Source organism: Sarcophilus harrisii, chromosome 2 (genome assembly GCF_902635505.1).
Source record: "Sarcophilus harrisii chromosome 2, mSarHar1.11, whole genome shotgun sequence".
NCBI classification, from domain to species: Eukaryota; Metazoa; Chordata; class Mammalia; order Dasyuromorphia; family Dasyuridae; genus Sarcophilus; species Sarcophilus harrisii.
This window is the reverse complement of record NC_045427.1, coordinates 578,695,296-578,709,621: the sequence shown is the minus strand read 5'-3', so window position 1 is coordinate 578,709,621 and position 14,326 is coordinate 578,695,296. Positions and strand designations below refer to the sequence as shown.

Here is a 14,326-nt window from a genome sequence, read left to right as displayed (position 1 = left end):
ATCGGAAAAAAGTTGCTATAAATATTTTTGTCATAAAGGTGCTTTTCCTTTGTGCTTATTTTTGTTTTTGTTTTTTAATTTCTTTTGGGTTACAAATCTGGTAGTGATATTGCTGAGTCAGTTTTATACTTTTAGGGCATCAGTTCATAAGTCCACTGAAAGTGCAATAATTCTCATTTCACTCACATCCCCCCAACATTTGTCATTGTCCTTTTTTGTCCCATTAGGCAATCTAATAAATATAAAGTAGCAGCACTTCAGAATTGTTATAATTTGCATTTCTCTAATTAATAGTGAATTAGATAATTAATTAGTTCATCTGAAAACTGTTCATATCTTTTGATCATTTGTCATTTATGGAGTGGCTTTTGCTTTTATAAATCTGACTCAATTTTTTACATGTTGGAGAAATAAGCCTTTTATCAGAGAGAAACTTACTTCAAATTATTTTTTCAGTTACAATTGCTGACTATTTTTCACTATCCTATTTCACTCCTAATATTCTATTCTCTCTCTCCTTTCACTCTGTTCTTCCTCAAAGTATTTTGCTTCTGACTAACACTCCTCCAATCTGCCATCCCTTTTATCACCCCTATCCTTTTCTTACCCTTCCCCTCCTACTTTTCTGGAGGGTAAGATAGATTTCTATACTCAACTGAGTGTGTATATCATTCCTTCTTTGAGCAAATCATAATGACAGTAAGGTTCACTCTTTTCCCCTTACTTCTTTCTTCCTTCACTGTAAAAGCTTTTTCTTGACTTTTGTTTATGAGAATTTACCCTATTCTGCCTCTCCCTTTCCCTTTCTACCATTACTTGATTTCTCAATATGGGGGAGAGAAGTGAAGAGGGAAAAGGGAAGAGAATTTGGAACTCAAAATTTAAAAAATGAATGGTAAAAATTGTTTTTACAGGTAAATAGGGAAAATAAAATACTAAATTTAAAAAAATGAATAGAAAACAAGAGGCAATTTTAGAGGATGGAAAAGACATAACTTGACTTGCATATGTTGGAAGAGCATGATGGTGTCAAATTGAAGATTTAGAATACCAGACAAAGTAGTTTGAACTTTGAGGCAATAAATATTAAAGTTTTTTTGGCACAGGATCAAAATATAAGAGACTATTTTTGGAATGATATAAAGAATGAATTAGAATAGAGAGAGTAGAAGTAAGGATATCTGTTAGAAAGCTATTATGGTAGACAGGTGATACGAAATCCCCATCTTAAAGTAATAGAATGGAAGGGACAGATAGAAAGATATTGTAAAAGGAGAATGCAATAGACTTGAGAACCAAATAGACATGAAAAATGGAGCAAAAAGAAGTAAAACGCCAAAATTTTGAACATAGGACACTAAGATAATAATAGTTCCACTGAAAGAAAAACTGAATTCAGTAGAGTTATGGTTTTAGGGGAAAATAACAATGTCTTGAGGTATTGGTAGGATATATAGGGCAGAAATGTTTTGGGAACAGCTAATAGTACAAATCTGGCTTTTTTTTAAAATATAACAACTGGAGCTTAGTGCCTTACCTAGAGTCACACAGCTTGCAAGTGTTAAATGTCTGAGATTGAATTTGAACTCCTAACTTCAGGACCCCTGTTCTATCCACTACACCATCTAGCTGCTTGAGTCTGGACTTTTTAAGGGAGTTCAAGATTAAACATAGATTCCAGAGTCAGATATAGAGAGGTGATTATTAAAATCACAGGAATTAATGAAATAAACCCCCTGGAAGAGAGGACAGATAAAGGGAAAATGTAAAGGCAAGCAACTTTTAAAGACATTAGAAATCTGAGCAATATAGAGACTTCATCAGATGATGAATCAGGTGCAGGTTACATCTAGGTAGAGGTATGGAGTGAAATAATACAGTTTCAGACACAGCCAATATATTTAATTTGCTTGATTATATTTATTTGTTATAAGACTTCTAGGGAAGAATGGGAGGAGTTGTGAAATCATGGCCTTCTTATTCTTTTTTTTTATTAAAGCTTTTTTATTTACAAAGTATATGCGTGGGTAATTTTTCTAATATTGACCCTTGCAAAACCTTTTGTTCCAAATTTTCCCCTCCTTCTCTCTCCTCCTCCCTTAGACAGCAAATAATTCAATATAGGTTGAACATGTACAATTTTTCAATGCATATTTCCACATTTGTCATGCTGCACAAAAAAATAAAATCAAAAAGAAAAAGGGGAAAAAAAGCAAACAACAATGAAAAAGGTGAAAATAGTATGTAATCCACATTCAGTTGTGATCCACATTCAATTCCCATAGTCCTCTTTCTGGATGCAGATGGCTCTCTATATCACAAGTGTATAGGAATTGGCTTGAATCAACTCATCTAACAAGTATTTCTTAAGTGCTTACTATGTATGTAAATACTGTGCTGAACACAGTATCTGGTACATGGTGAATACTTAAAGTTTGTTGATTTATTGTTGCTTGGCACTGTACTAAATAATAATAATAATGGTTGCTAACATTTATAGAACATTTTTCTGTTTGCAAAGCAGTTAGCATCTAATTCACAACAATCCTGGGAGGCAGGTACAATTATCACCCCCATTTTACAGACAATAAAATAGAGGGTTTGGGAGGTTAAGTGGTCTATCTAGGGTCACCAGCTATAATAACAAGTGTCTGAGGAAAGATCTGAGTTTGTCTTCTTAACTCCAAGTCCAGCACTCTACTCACTCCACCAACTATATGCCACTGGATGCAAGATATGAAGAGAAAAGATAAAAATAGTTCCTTCTCTCAAGGAGCTTACATTCTAATAGGAATAACCATATATATATACATCTATATATTATGTAAATATGTACTATATAGACATAAGTGAGAGAAAAAGAAAGAGGGAAACATAAGGGAAAAAAGAAGGGCAAGGGAAAGAAAGAGACACAGTAAGAGTGAAAGAAGAGAAGGAGAGAGAGAGAGAAGGAAAAAGGGGGGAATACAAGCTTAAAAAATGTGAATATACCTTTCAGATTGGCTAAGATGACAGGAAAATATAATAATAAATGTTGGAGAGGATGTGGGAAAACTGGGATACTAATGCATTGTTGGTGCAACTGTGAACTGATCCAATCCTTCTGGAGAGCAATTTGGAACTATGTGCAAAAGGCTATCAAACTGTGTATACCCTTTGATCCAGCAGTGTCTCCACTGGGCTTGTGTCCCAAAGAGATTATTATAATAAAGGAGGAAAAAGAATCCACATGTGCAAAAATGTTTGTAGTACCTCTTTTTGTAGTGGTAAGGAACTAGAAACAGAGCAGATGCCCATAAGCTGGGGAATGGCTGAATAAGTTATGGTATATGAATATTATGGAATATTACTGCTCTATAAGAAACAATCAGCAGGATGATTTCAGGAAAGCCTGGAAAGATTTACATGAACTGATGCTAAGTGGAATAGAACCAAGAGAACATTGTACCCAGTAACAAGATTATGTGATGATCAACTCTGATGGACATGGCTCTTTTCAACAAAAAGTTAATTCAGGACAATTCCAATAGTTTTGTCTTGCAAAGAGCCATCTGTATCCAGAGAAAGAGTATGAAATTTTAATATGGATCAAATCATAGTATTTTCACCTTTTTGTTCTTATAACTTGCTTTTTTTCCTCATTTTTTTTCATTATTTGATCATATTTTTCTTGTGCAGCATGACAAATATGGAAATATATTTAGAAGAATTGCATGTTTAACCTATATTGGATTGCTTGGTGGTTATATCAGGGGGCGAGGGAAGAGGGAGGTAGAAAAAATTGGAACACAAGATTTTGAAAAGGTTAATGTTGAAAACTATCATTGCATGCATTTAGAAAAATATAGATATAAGATAACTTTAGATAGGGTACTAACTTAAATTTGTGAAAAGGATTTCATCTTATCCAAGAATAAGACTTGATTGATAGCCCCTAAAGTCAGAACTACTATTTAGGATGGTCAATGGTAAACAAAATCATATCTGGAGCTGGTGAATGGGTAGGCCCAGAATGATGAAGGGTCTAGAAATCAAGAAAAACATGGCAGTGATTGAATATTTTCAATCCGAAGAAAAGAAAATGGAAGATGGATATTATAACTCTCTCCGAGTATTTAAATAGCTCTCATATGGAAGCAGAATGGGATTTATAACATGTATTTCCAAAGGGTAGACTCAGGATTAATGGGCAGATCAAAAAAGCAAGATTTGGCTGAGAATAAAAATCTTCTTAATGATCATAGCTATTAAAAATGCAACAGGCTGCTTTGTAGGAAATATCCTCTTTGTTGAACATAAATCACATAGTCATAGAGCCCCATCTAAAGCCTTGGTCTTGTGATTTCTGTCTACTTTTCTGACCACAGCAAACAATCTAGAATTTCCATTTATCAATATCCATATTAGAAAGCAGAACAGACTAAAGCAAACACACGAGTCTTTATGATGGAGAGAGCTCCTTTGAGTCTTAGTGACCCCTGATGTCTTATAACTATCTGCAGCTCTTTCTCAAAGAATGTTAATAAAGACTTCTAACTTCTGTCTGTTGTCTTATTGAACAAATGGAGTAACAGCCAACTTCCAGAAATCACAAGCCAATTCTAATACGAATCTGGAAATACAGCAGTCTTCTCTATATGATAAGCACCTTAATTCTACTCTTTCTCTTCAAGGAATTAAAGAAAAAAGGGAAGAAAAACTTCTGTACTCTGCAGAGTCAGTATCAGGGAAATGGAGTAAAAGATGATAATATGTTAGATAGGACTATTGATCCTTGAGGTTATAATAAATCTGCCAGGAGTTTTGTTTCCCAAGGAAGGTGAGAAATGCCCTGAGGCCTTTGGTTAGTTTTGGCGGAGAGCTGGTTAGTTATGCAAGCCTTATCTGAGGCAAAGAAAAATAAATCAATGGAATGAAAAGTGCAGTCTTGGAGTATAAGAAGTTGGCTAGCAGCTATGGTATAAAAAGCTGAGCATGTGGTCATTTGCCAGACTCTTGGGCTTAAAAAGACCTTTAGATATCATCAAATACAATGTTACCTGATGTGTGAATCTATTGCATTATCTCTTAGAGATGATTATATCCCATCTTTTTCAAAAGACAAGGAATTGAGTCACCGAACAGTCCATTCCATTTTGAGACATTTCCTTCTCATCAGAAATGGTGTTTTTTTGGTAACTTTACAGAACCATAGTTTTTCCTCCCTAAACATTGTTTATTGAAAACTTTTATTTTAAGTTTTTCTGGCAATATAAATTCCCATTTAAGACTTTTATCTGGTGCAATTTCAAAACAAAATTAAAATCTCAAATAACAGAAGGTGGGGGGGGGGGTAGGAGTAAGGGAGTCTGGATCCTATTGCATTCTTCATGTTTATTTTCTTTATTTCTCCACTAGAGAAACACAGAATTTCAGAGGTAGAACAAAAGGTCCTCAATAGCTGTCTAGTCCAGCTATACCTGAAAAAAAAAGAATTCCTTCTCTAATAGGACCAGATAAGTGATCATTTTCCCTTTGATTGAATTCCAGGTAAATCACCGCTTCTGGGGGTAGCCCATTCTGCTGGGGTAGAGCACTCATTGTTGTGAAGTTTTCTCTACCATGAAGTCTAAATTTGCTTCATACAACTTTCACACATGGCACCTAGAACTGTTGCCTAGAGCTAAGAAGAATAAATACAATCCAGCTTCCAAGTGACATCCCTCCAAATACTTAAAGATAATGATCATGGCCCCCACAAATCTTTTCTTCTCTAGGCTAAAACTTCCCCAGTTCTTTACACAGATCTTCATAGCACATGCCATTCTTTCATTGATTGCCAATTTATCCATGACCTCCTTAAAAGGATGCCAAGAACTGGAAAAAAATTCCCCAAATATGCTTTCACCAGGGCAGAGGGGACTGAGCCTATCACCTCCTTATTCCTGGAATCTATGCTTCTTTTAATATGCAGACTGAAATCATATTATTTGCCACAATATGCTCTTAACTCATACTGAGTTTAAAATTAACTAAAATCCCCAGATCTTTTTCAGGCAAACCACTGTCTAGCCATATTTCCCCTCAGGTTCTTGTGAAGTTGTTTTTTTGACTCAAGAATAAGATGTTACATTTATCCCTATTGAATTTCATCTTGAGAGACAAGGTGGCTTAATGAATAAAGAATCAGCCCCAAGGCTGGACCAGTGACACTGGTTTTCAGATTCTGCCTCTGCTTCAAATTGGCAGGTAACTGAGCAAATCACTCTATCTCCTAGTAGTATATGTAGCACTCTAAGACTACTAGCTGTACATACATTGTATCTAGGATATATTATAACATATTTAACATGTATAAGACTACCTGCCATCTAGGGGAGGAGGTGGAGGAAGGGAAGAGAAGAGTCGGAACAGAAGTGAGTGCAAGAGATGATGTAAAAAATTACCCATGCATATGTTCTGTCAATACAAAGTTATAATATTTTTTTAAAAAGACTACTAGGTACATATTTGAATTGATAAAGGGAGTTTTCTCATCAGAGAACAGAGCAAAACACAAGTTCAGCTCTTATCCCTTACATTTCATTTTACTTAATTTACATCAATGGTGTAGCCACTGAAGAATTTTTGGAATCTAAACTCTATCATTGAGTTAGCCATCTATCCCAACTTTGTGCCATCTGCAAATTTTATAGTAGTATTTATGTCCTTACTCACATCCTTGATAAAAATGTCAATACAATACAAAAGCTCAGCCTTATGACCTGCTCCATATCCACATCCCACTTTACCTGGCTGCCTCCTAAGCACCTGAACCACATTGCAATTTTTCACCACTGGTTTAGACAGCTAGTTTGAGTCCTTCAGGTACAGGAAAGGACAGGCACCCAAAACCATAGGGGGCAACTATAGCAGATAGTCTTTGGGGCTGAAGCTGAAGAGAATGCAAAAGTGCAAATGACTAGAGGTTTGAGGAACTTAACAATGTTATCTGGACATTATGGAATATCAAGAAAATTCAGCATGTCACTAAATGTCCTGAGAAATTTGAGCTCCTGCTAAGGTATTTAGAAAGCCAAGAACATTGTAGACAAAAGGGAGTGCCCCCAATTTTATATCCAAATCTTGGTTGGTCTGGGATACAATGAGTTATGGGAGGAAAAGAAGATGAAAAATAACAAACAAAGAGCCTGAGCACCTTGCATCAAAAGATCCATAAAAATACTTGGGTTTATGAAGCCCAGATTATCAACCATAAGCAGAATCCTAAGCAGTCTATTGATGAGGATATTGAGGGAAAAAAAGAAGATTATGAAAGGTTTGTTCTTTCAGATAAGGATAAATAGTCTCAGGGCCATAAATTTCCTGAAGAAAATATCTACAGCACCAACTGGGGAAACTATCAGGTTTGTACAATGATTAAGACAGGTTCAGAATCCACTTTTTCAGACAGATTCTGATTCAAAGGATGACGATGGAAAACACAATTACTTGGATTCCAAATTGCTTTTTTATAATAGCTTTTTATTTTTCAAAATACATGAAAAGATAGTTTTCAACATTCACCCTTTCAAAGCCTTGTGTTCCATATTTTCTCCATTGTCCCCACTTCCTTCCTCCCCTAGACAGTAAGTAATCCAATATAGGTTAAACATATGCAATTTTTCTAAACATATTTCCACATTTATCATTCAACCCAAGAAAATCAGACTAAAAAGGAAAAAAAATAAAAAAAAAACAAGCAAGCAAACAACAACAACAAAAGAAAAAAAATATGTTGTGATCCCCATTCAGTCCCCACAGTCCTCTTTCTGGATGCAATGACTCTCTCTATCTCAAGTCTATTGGAATTGGCCTGAATCACCATTGTTGAAAAGAGCTATATCATTAGAATTGATCACTGCATAATCTTTTTGTTGTTGTGTACAATGATCTCCTGGTTCTACTCATTTCACTCAACATCAGTTCATGTAAATCTCTCCAAGTCTTTCTGAAACTATCTTGCTGACTGTTTCTTATAGAACAATAATATTCCATAACATTCATAACCTTAACTTTATCAGTCTTTCCCCAACTGATGGGCATCCACTCAGTTTCCATTTCTTGCCACTACAAAAAAGGGCTGTTACAAACATTTTTTCCCTTTTTTATAATCTCTTTGGGATACAAACGCAGTAGTAACACTGCTGGATCAAAAGATATGCACAGTTTAATAACTTTTTGTGCATAATTCCAGATTGCTCTCCAGAATGGTTGGATAAGTTCACAACTCCACTAACAATATATCAGTGTCCCACTTTTCCCACATCCCTTTCAACATTAGTTCCCATCCTTTCCTGTCATCTTAGCTGATCTGAGAGGTGTGTAGTGATAACTCAAGAGTTGTCTTAATTTACGTGTCTCTAATTAATAGTGACCAAATTACTTAATAAAGGGAACACCAAAAACAAAAAAGCTACAGAGAACTGAAAGAACAAAGCACCATCATAAACCCAAGCATCTAGATGAGCAGGAGAAGCAGGAGGTAGAGCAAGAAGAGGGGATAATGAAGGCAGGAAGTGGGAGAAGGTTCAGGGAGGGGCACCTCAGGTCAAGGGGAAGACTAAAATGTTTGCCAGTGGAACAAAGATTACCAATACAATTGTGGTCAAGAAATTGAAAGAGATTTTTCAGGCTTATGGCAAGAAAGGAACCCATCATGTAGGCCAAACTGAGCTGTGGCAACTGCTGAATCAGATCATTCCAGAAAATAATTTAGAAGATGGAGGGATCAAATTTGTTAAGATTTGTTTGTTGTTAAATTCAACCTCACTGCTTCCCTATGTATGTGACTACAGCGCCAACCTGGCCATATGCATAAAGCCTGAGTTACAGCAGAAGTGCTTAGACTACAACAATAAACTTCTCATTCACAAGCCCCAATGTCTTTGTGGAAGATAATATCCTGAAAGAGGAGAACATTCTAACTTGAGCAGCCTCTTTGTACTGATGATAGGATCCTAACTCTGGTGGAAAGATCCTCATTCTCAAAAACTTGTGGAGCATCTCCAGGGTGAGGTCCATGCCATCATTAAGTGTCTTCAGTTCTACCTGCAGGAAAAAGGAACAATAAGATCTGCCACATCTGCCTTTATCATGTGCTTCATACGCACTAGAAATTTGACTATTAGGTCCCTCACTGTCACCTTGCTCCCCCCTCAAGGACCCTTAAAGTCAGAGCAAAATCAAACTGAAAATGAGGGGCAAGATGCAGCTGTGCTGCCAGAGAGGCTCTACAAGTACATATATGCCAAGGATTGGACGGATGGAATTGGGACATATGTGAAACTCTGCCACATCTACCCCCATGAGCTTCACTCTCACTGGTGCCAGGACGTCATGCCCATACGCCACTTCCCAGACATCCTACAGCGTGCATACCCTCCTGGGCAGATTTTAAGTATACTATGGTGTACTTGGGTATCTGTGCCTTCTGCTAAGTCCTCACCATGGATGTACACAAAACCTTCCCAGACAATCAGTCTAATGGAAGTGCTAAAAGGCTTCTGGAGCTGAGTCTCCTGCTCAGGAGCCTCCGGGAGCAGAAACAGAAGCAAGGAAAGTTGGGATGTTTTTGGCAGGGTCCCTTCCACTTGCATATCAACCAGAAGCTGCTTCAGGGTGTCTATTTGATATCTGCCATGCTTCTGGAGATTCCATATATAGCAGCCCATGAAAATGATCGCTGCAGGTACCTGATCAGCAAACAATTCCACCATCAACTACAATGGGAGAGTGATAATCCTTACTCGGTCCACTTGAGTCCATGAGGGAACATGTAGCAGCATCTTCTCAAGCTATAAAGATGGGTGACCAGCAAACTTACCAAAGATTTACTATGAATGGGAAGATGATTGGGAAATTAGAAATAATGTAGAAAGAGTCATTCCATACCCTATAACAACATCTACAACCCTATTAGCACAGAGATATTGTCTGATCAATTCTAGCAATGTCTGACCACTGTTCCTTAATCAGTAAAGTTTACTCCAGAATAATAGTGAAGAACTTATGGCCTCTTTAAACCAGCCAAGACATCCTATGGTGATGGAGCCCACAGATCAATAGAACTTGACCCAGCAGCTGGCAAAAAAAAGCTGGGTAACTTGAAGAAAAACAATGAGTGCACCTTCAACCATAAGCAGAGTATCTAGGTTTAGAGATCATAAAGATGGACATCAAGAAAACAAGGAGGCTACATGCATTGGGTAGGCTACTGCCAGTCATCAATCACAAACTGACTTCCTACTGACTTCCTTAGTCCTGAAATGTAACATTCATCCAGAGCAATTAAAAGTCTAAATTAGATAGATATGAAAAACAAAACAAAACCCAACAATAACACAGAGGCAAGTACAGATTCTAAGAGCATTCCATTAAGTTCTGCTGTCCAAAATGATACTAAGACATTAATAACTTTTTCTGGCACTTATTCATTTGACCAGTTATAAATTCATCTGATTATATGATTATCCAATCCATATTTTCCTTCTTTCCCATAAGAATAACAATAGATTATGGTTAATTAGATTAACTACTCTGTTAAAATCCAGGCAAGTTATAGAATTCCCCTTACATATCAGCTTGGTAAACTTGAATTCAAAATAATAAGGTTAGTCAGACACAACTTGTACTTAATGAATCTATGCTGACTTTTTCCTTTTCATTCTATGCTGACTGCTTCCTTTTTTAAATATTTACTAACCATCTCTTTAGCAATACATTCCAGAGTTTGGTTAGAAATTGACATCATCAAATTTATAAAAATACAAGCCGTTCTTTAATTGATAAATGGTCAAAAGATATGAACAATTTTTAGATGAAGAAATTAAAACAATTTCTAGTCATATGAAAAAAATGCTCTAAATCACTTTTGATCTGAGAAATGCAAATTAAAATGCAAACTCTTGAGGTACCACTATATACTTCTAAGATGAGAGGAAAAGATAATGACAAATGTTGAAGGGAATTTGGGAAAATTGGGACACTAATACATTGTTGGTGGAGTTGTGAATTGATCCAACCATTCTGGAGAGCAACCTGGAACTATGCTCAAAGGACTATCAAACTGTGTATGCTGTTTAATCCAGCAGTGCCATTACTGAATATGTATCCCAAAGAGATCATAAAAGAGGAAAAAGACCCAGTTGTGCAAAAATGTTTGTGGCAGCCCTTTTTGTAGTGGCAAGAAACTGGAAACTGAATGGATGCCCATCAGATGGAGAATGGCTGAATGGGTTATGGTATGTGATGGTATGTGAATGTTTCTGTTCTTTTTTTTTTTAACCTTTTAATTTTTTAATTTGTTATTTTTGTATATATATGTCTTTTCATTTACAAGTTATATGCATGGGTAATTTTACAGCATTGACAATTATCAAACCCTTTGTTCCAATTTTTTCCCCTCCTTCTCCCCACCCCCTCCCCTAGATGGCAGGTTGACCAATACATGTTAAATATGTTAAAATATAAAGTATACAATATAAGTATACATGTCCAAATAGTTATTTTGCTGTACAAACAGAATTGGACTTTGAAATATTGTACAGTTAGCCTGTAAAGGAAATCAAAAATGCAGGTGAACAAAAATATAGGGATTGGGAATTCTATGTAATGGTTCATGGTTATCTCCCAGAGTTCTTTCGCTGGGTGTAGCTGGTTCAATTCATTACTGCTCTATTGGAACTGATTTGGGTCATCTCATTGCTGAAGAGGGCCATGTCCATCAGAATTGATCATCATACAATATTGTTGTTGAAGTATATAATGATCTCCTGGTCCTGTTCATTTCATTCAGCATCAGTTCATAAGTCTCTCCAGGCCTTTCTGAAATCATCCTGTTGGTCATTTCTTACTGAACAATAATATTCCATTACATTCATATACCACAATTTATTCAGCCATTCTCCAATTGATGGGCATCTACTCAGTTTCTAGTTTCTGGCTACTACAAAGAGGGCTGCCACCAACTGAATGTTTCTGTTCTATAAGAAACGATGAGCAGGATGATTTCAGAAAATTCTGGAGATACTTGAATGAACTGTTACTAAGTGAAATGAGCAGAAATAGGAGAACACTGTACACAGCAATAAGATTAATTCTGAAAGATGTGACTTTTTTCAACAATGAGATGATTTAGGCCAGTTTCAATGATCTTGTGATGAAAAGAGTCATCTGCACCCAAAGAGAGGACTGTGGGAACTGAGTGTAGATCACAACATAGCATTTTCACTCTTATTGTTTGCTTGCTTTTTGTTTTCTTTCTGATCTGATTTGTTTTTTGATCTGATTTGTTTCTTATGCAGCATAATAAATGTGATATATGTTTAGAAGAATTGCATATGTCTAACATATATTGGATTACTTGCTATCTAGGGGATAAGGTGGGAAGAAAAGAGGAAAAAAAATTTTGGAACACCATATTTTGCAAGGGTGAATGTTGAAAACTATATATGCATATGTTTTGAAAATAAAAAGCTTTATTTAAAAAAATTGGGGTCAAGATCATTGATTTACAGTTAGTAGATGCCATTCATGTAAGATTTTAAAAAATGAGATCTTTGTCTTCTCCTAGCTTGCATAAATTTTTGTTTCCACTAGTCTTTCAGAGATCACTGACATTGCTCAGCAATCCCATCTGCTAGGTGCTTCAGGACTTGAGAATGCAGCACATTTGTATTACACAACTTGAACTCATCAAGACTAGGTAGGCTCTCTTTTATATCCATCTTTGCCTTAGGTATTATCTCTCAATTAATTCCATTTGGCCTTTTCCATTCAAAAGAATGTTCTTCAGAAAAAATACAACCCAAACACATTTTTCTGTTTTTAGATTTCTGTATGACCTTCAGCTTTTTCTGATCATTATCAATTTTGAAATTATTCTTAGACGATCATGACATGAATTTGCATTCATTCACTGTTGTTTGTCCTTATTTCTATTTTATCTCTATGCTGCTTAAAATTTAAGTAAGTTCATGATTTTGTGGGTGACACATCTATTATTATCTCCTCTTTTTCTACTTTTCAGAATTATTTTTCCGTATGTCTTCTGAATTTTACTACTCTTGAGACTTTCTCATCCCTTTTGGGATATCTTCCTCTGCAGACTTTTAGTCAAAGGAATCTATCCTAATCTCCCTCTGAATTTTTTGAAAACCTGCTGTCCCCAAATTTAAGGTATTTCTGTCTCTATCATAAAATGGAGTGGTCATTTTGGCCATGGGTTCTGTCATTCCTACCAAGGAAGAACTTCCTCCATGTTGACCAAGAATCAAATTCATAGTAAAATTTCCTCTTTTTGTTCCTTTATCTTTTGAAGGAGAAAATTATTACTAAAGCAAGTCAAGAAATTATTAGCTGCTTTGCTTTTGGCAGAGAGGAAACTCCAGCAGATGGTCAGATAATTGAAGTCTTCCATCGTTGCTATATCATGCATGTGTGCCAAACTTGTGATCTATTTCCTCATCTCATCCTTTTTTTTTCTGTCTAGATGGTCTGGAGTACACAGTGATGATAAGATTGCTGCTGTTTCTGCCTCCATTGATCTTTATGTAAATACATTCCATTATGCTTCCTGACTTTGGTGCCTAGATTTCATAACATAAGTAAATCTTCTTAATAGCCACTTCAATAGTCCTTCTTTTATTTTATGCTGTTTGAATAAAATATTCCTTTCTGAACTACAGTCTTTTTAAGAGTTTCATTCAATTCAATAAATATTTATTAAGTACCTAATACATGCAAGGCACTGCCTTAGGTATCAAGGACAAAGACAAAATGAGAAATGTTATTTGTCCTCTAGAGGCTTCCATTCTATTAGTGGAATACAACATGCATATAAACATATATTCTAGAATGCCAAATCCTAGATTTTCCCCTTATTTATCCGTCACTTATTCCCTCCAGAATTTATTAATGGATGATATGAAGAAGAAGCATTTGGGGGAATGAAGAAGGGAAATATTTATTAAGTACCTAATATTTGCCATGTACTACACTAAGGGCTTTACAAATATTATCTCAATGATCTGGTGAGTTGAATGTACCTGTCCAAATGGCTTGTACAGGACAGATTATTGAGTTTCTGGATTCCTTCTGACTTTCTGTTTTTCTTCTGAACATAGATCAGACACCAAAAAATTGAGAATAGATTTTCCTAGTCTGAAATATAGAAACACTATCTGGACAATGGGGGAGTATCAAGAGTTTCTGCTGAAAGACATGGAAGAGATTTATGCCTGGCCACAGGGTCTGAGAGAGAGTTTATAAGCAGTGTGTGTGTGTGTGTGTGTGTGTGTGTGTGTGT

The 14,326-nt window shown here is 35.9% G+C and overlaps 1 pseudogene; it reads left to right on the top strand.

Moving 5' to 3' along the window:
* Positions 1 to 3,958: 3,958 nt before the first annotated feature.
* Positions 3,959 to 9,895, top strand: LOC100933254 (annotated as a pseudogene).
* Positions 9,896 to 14,326: the final 4,431 nt, after the last annotated feature.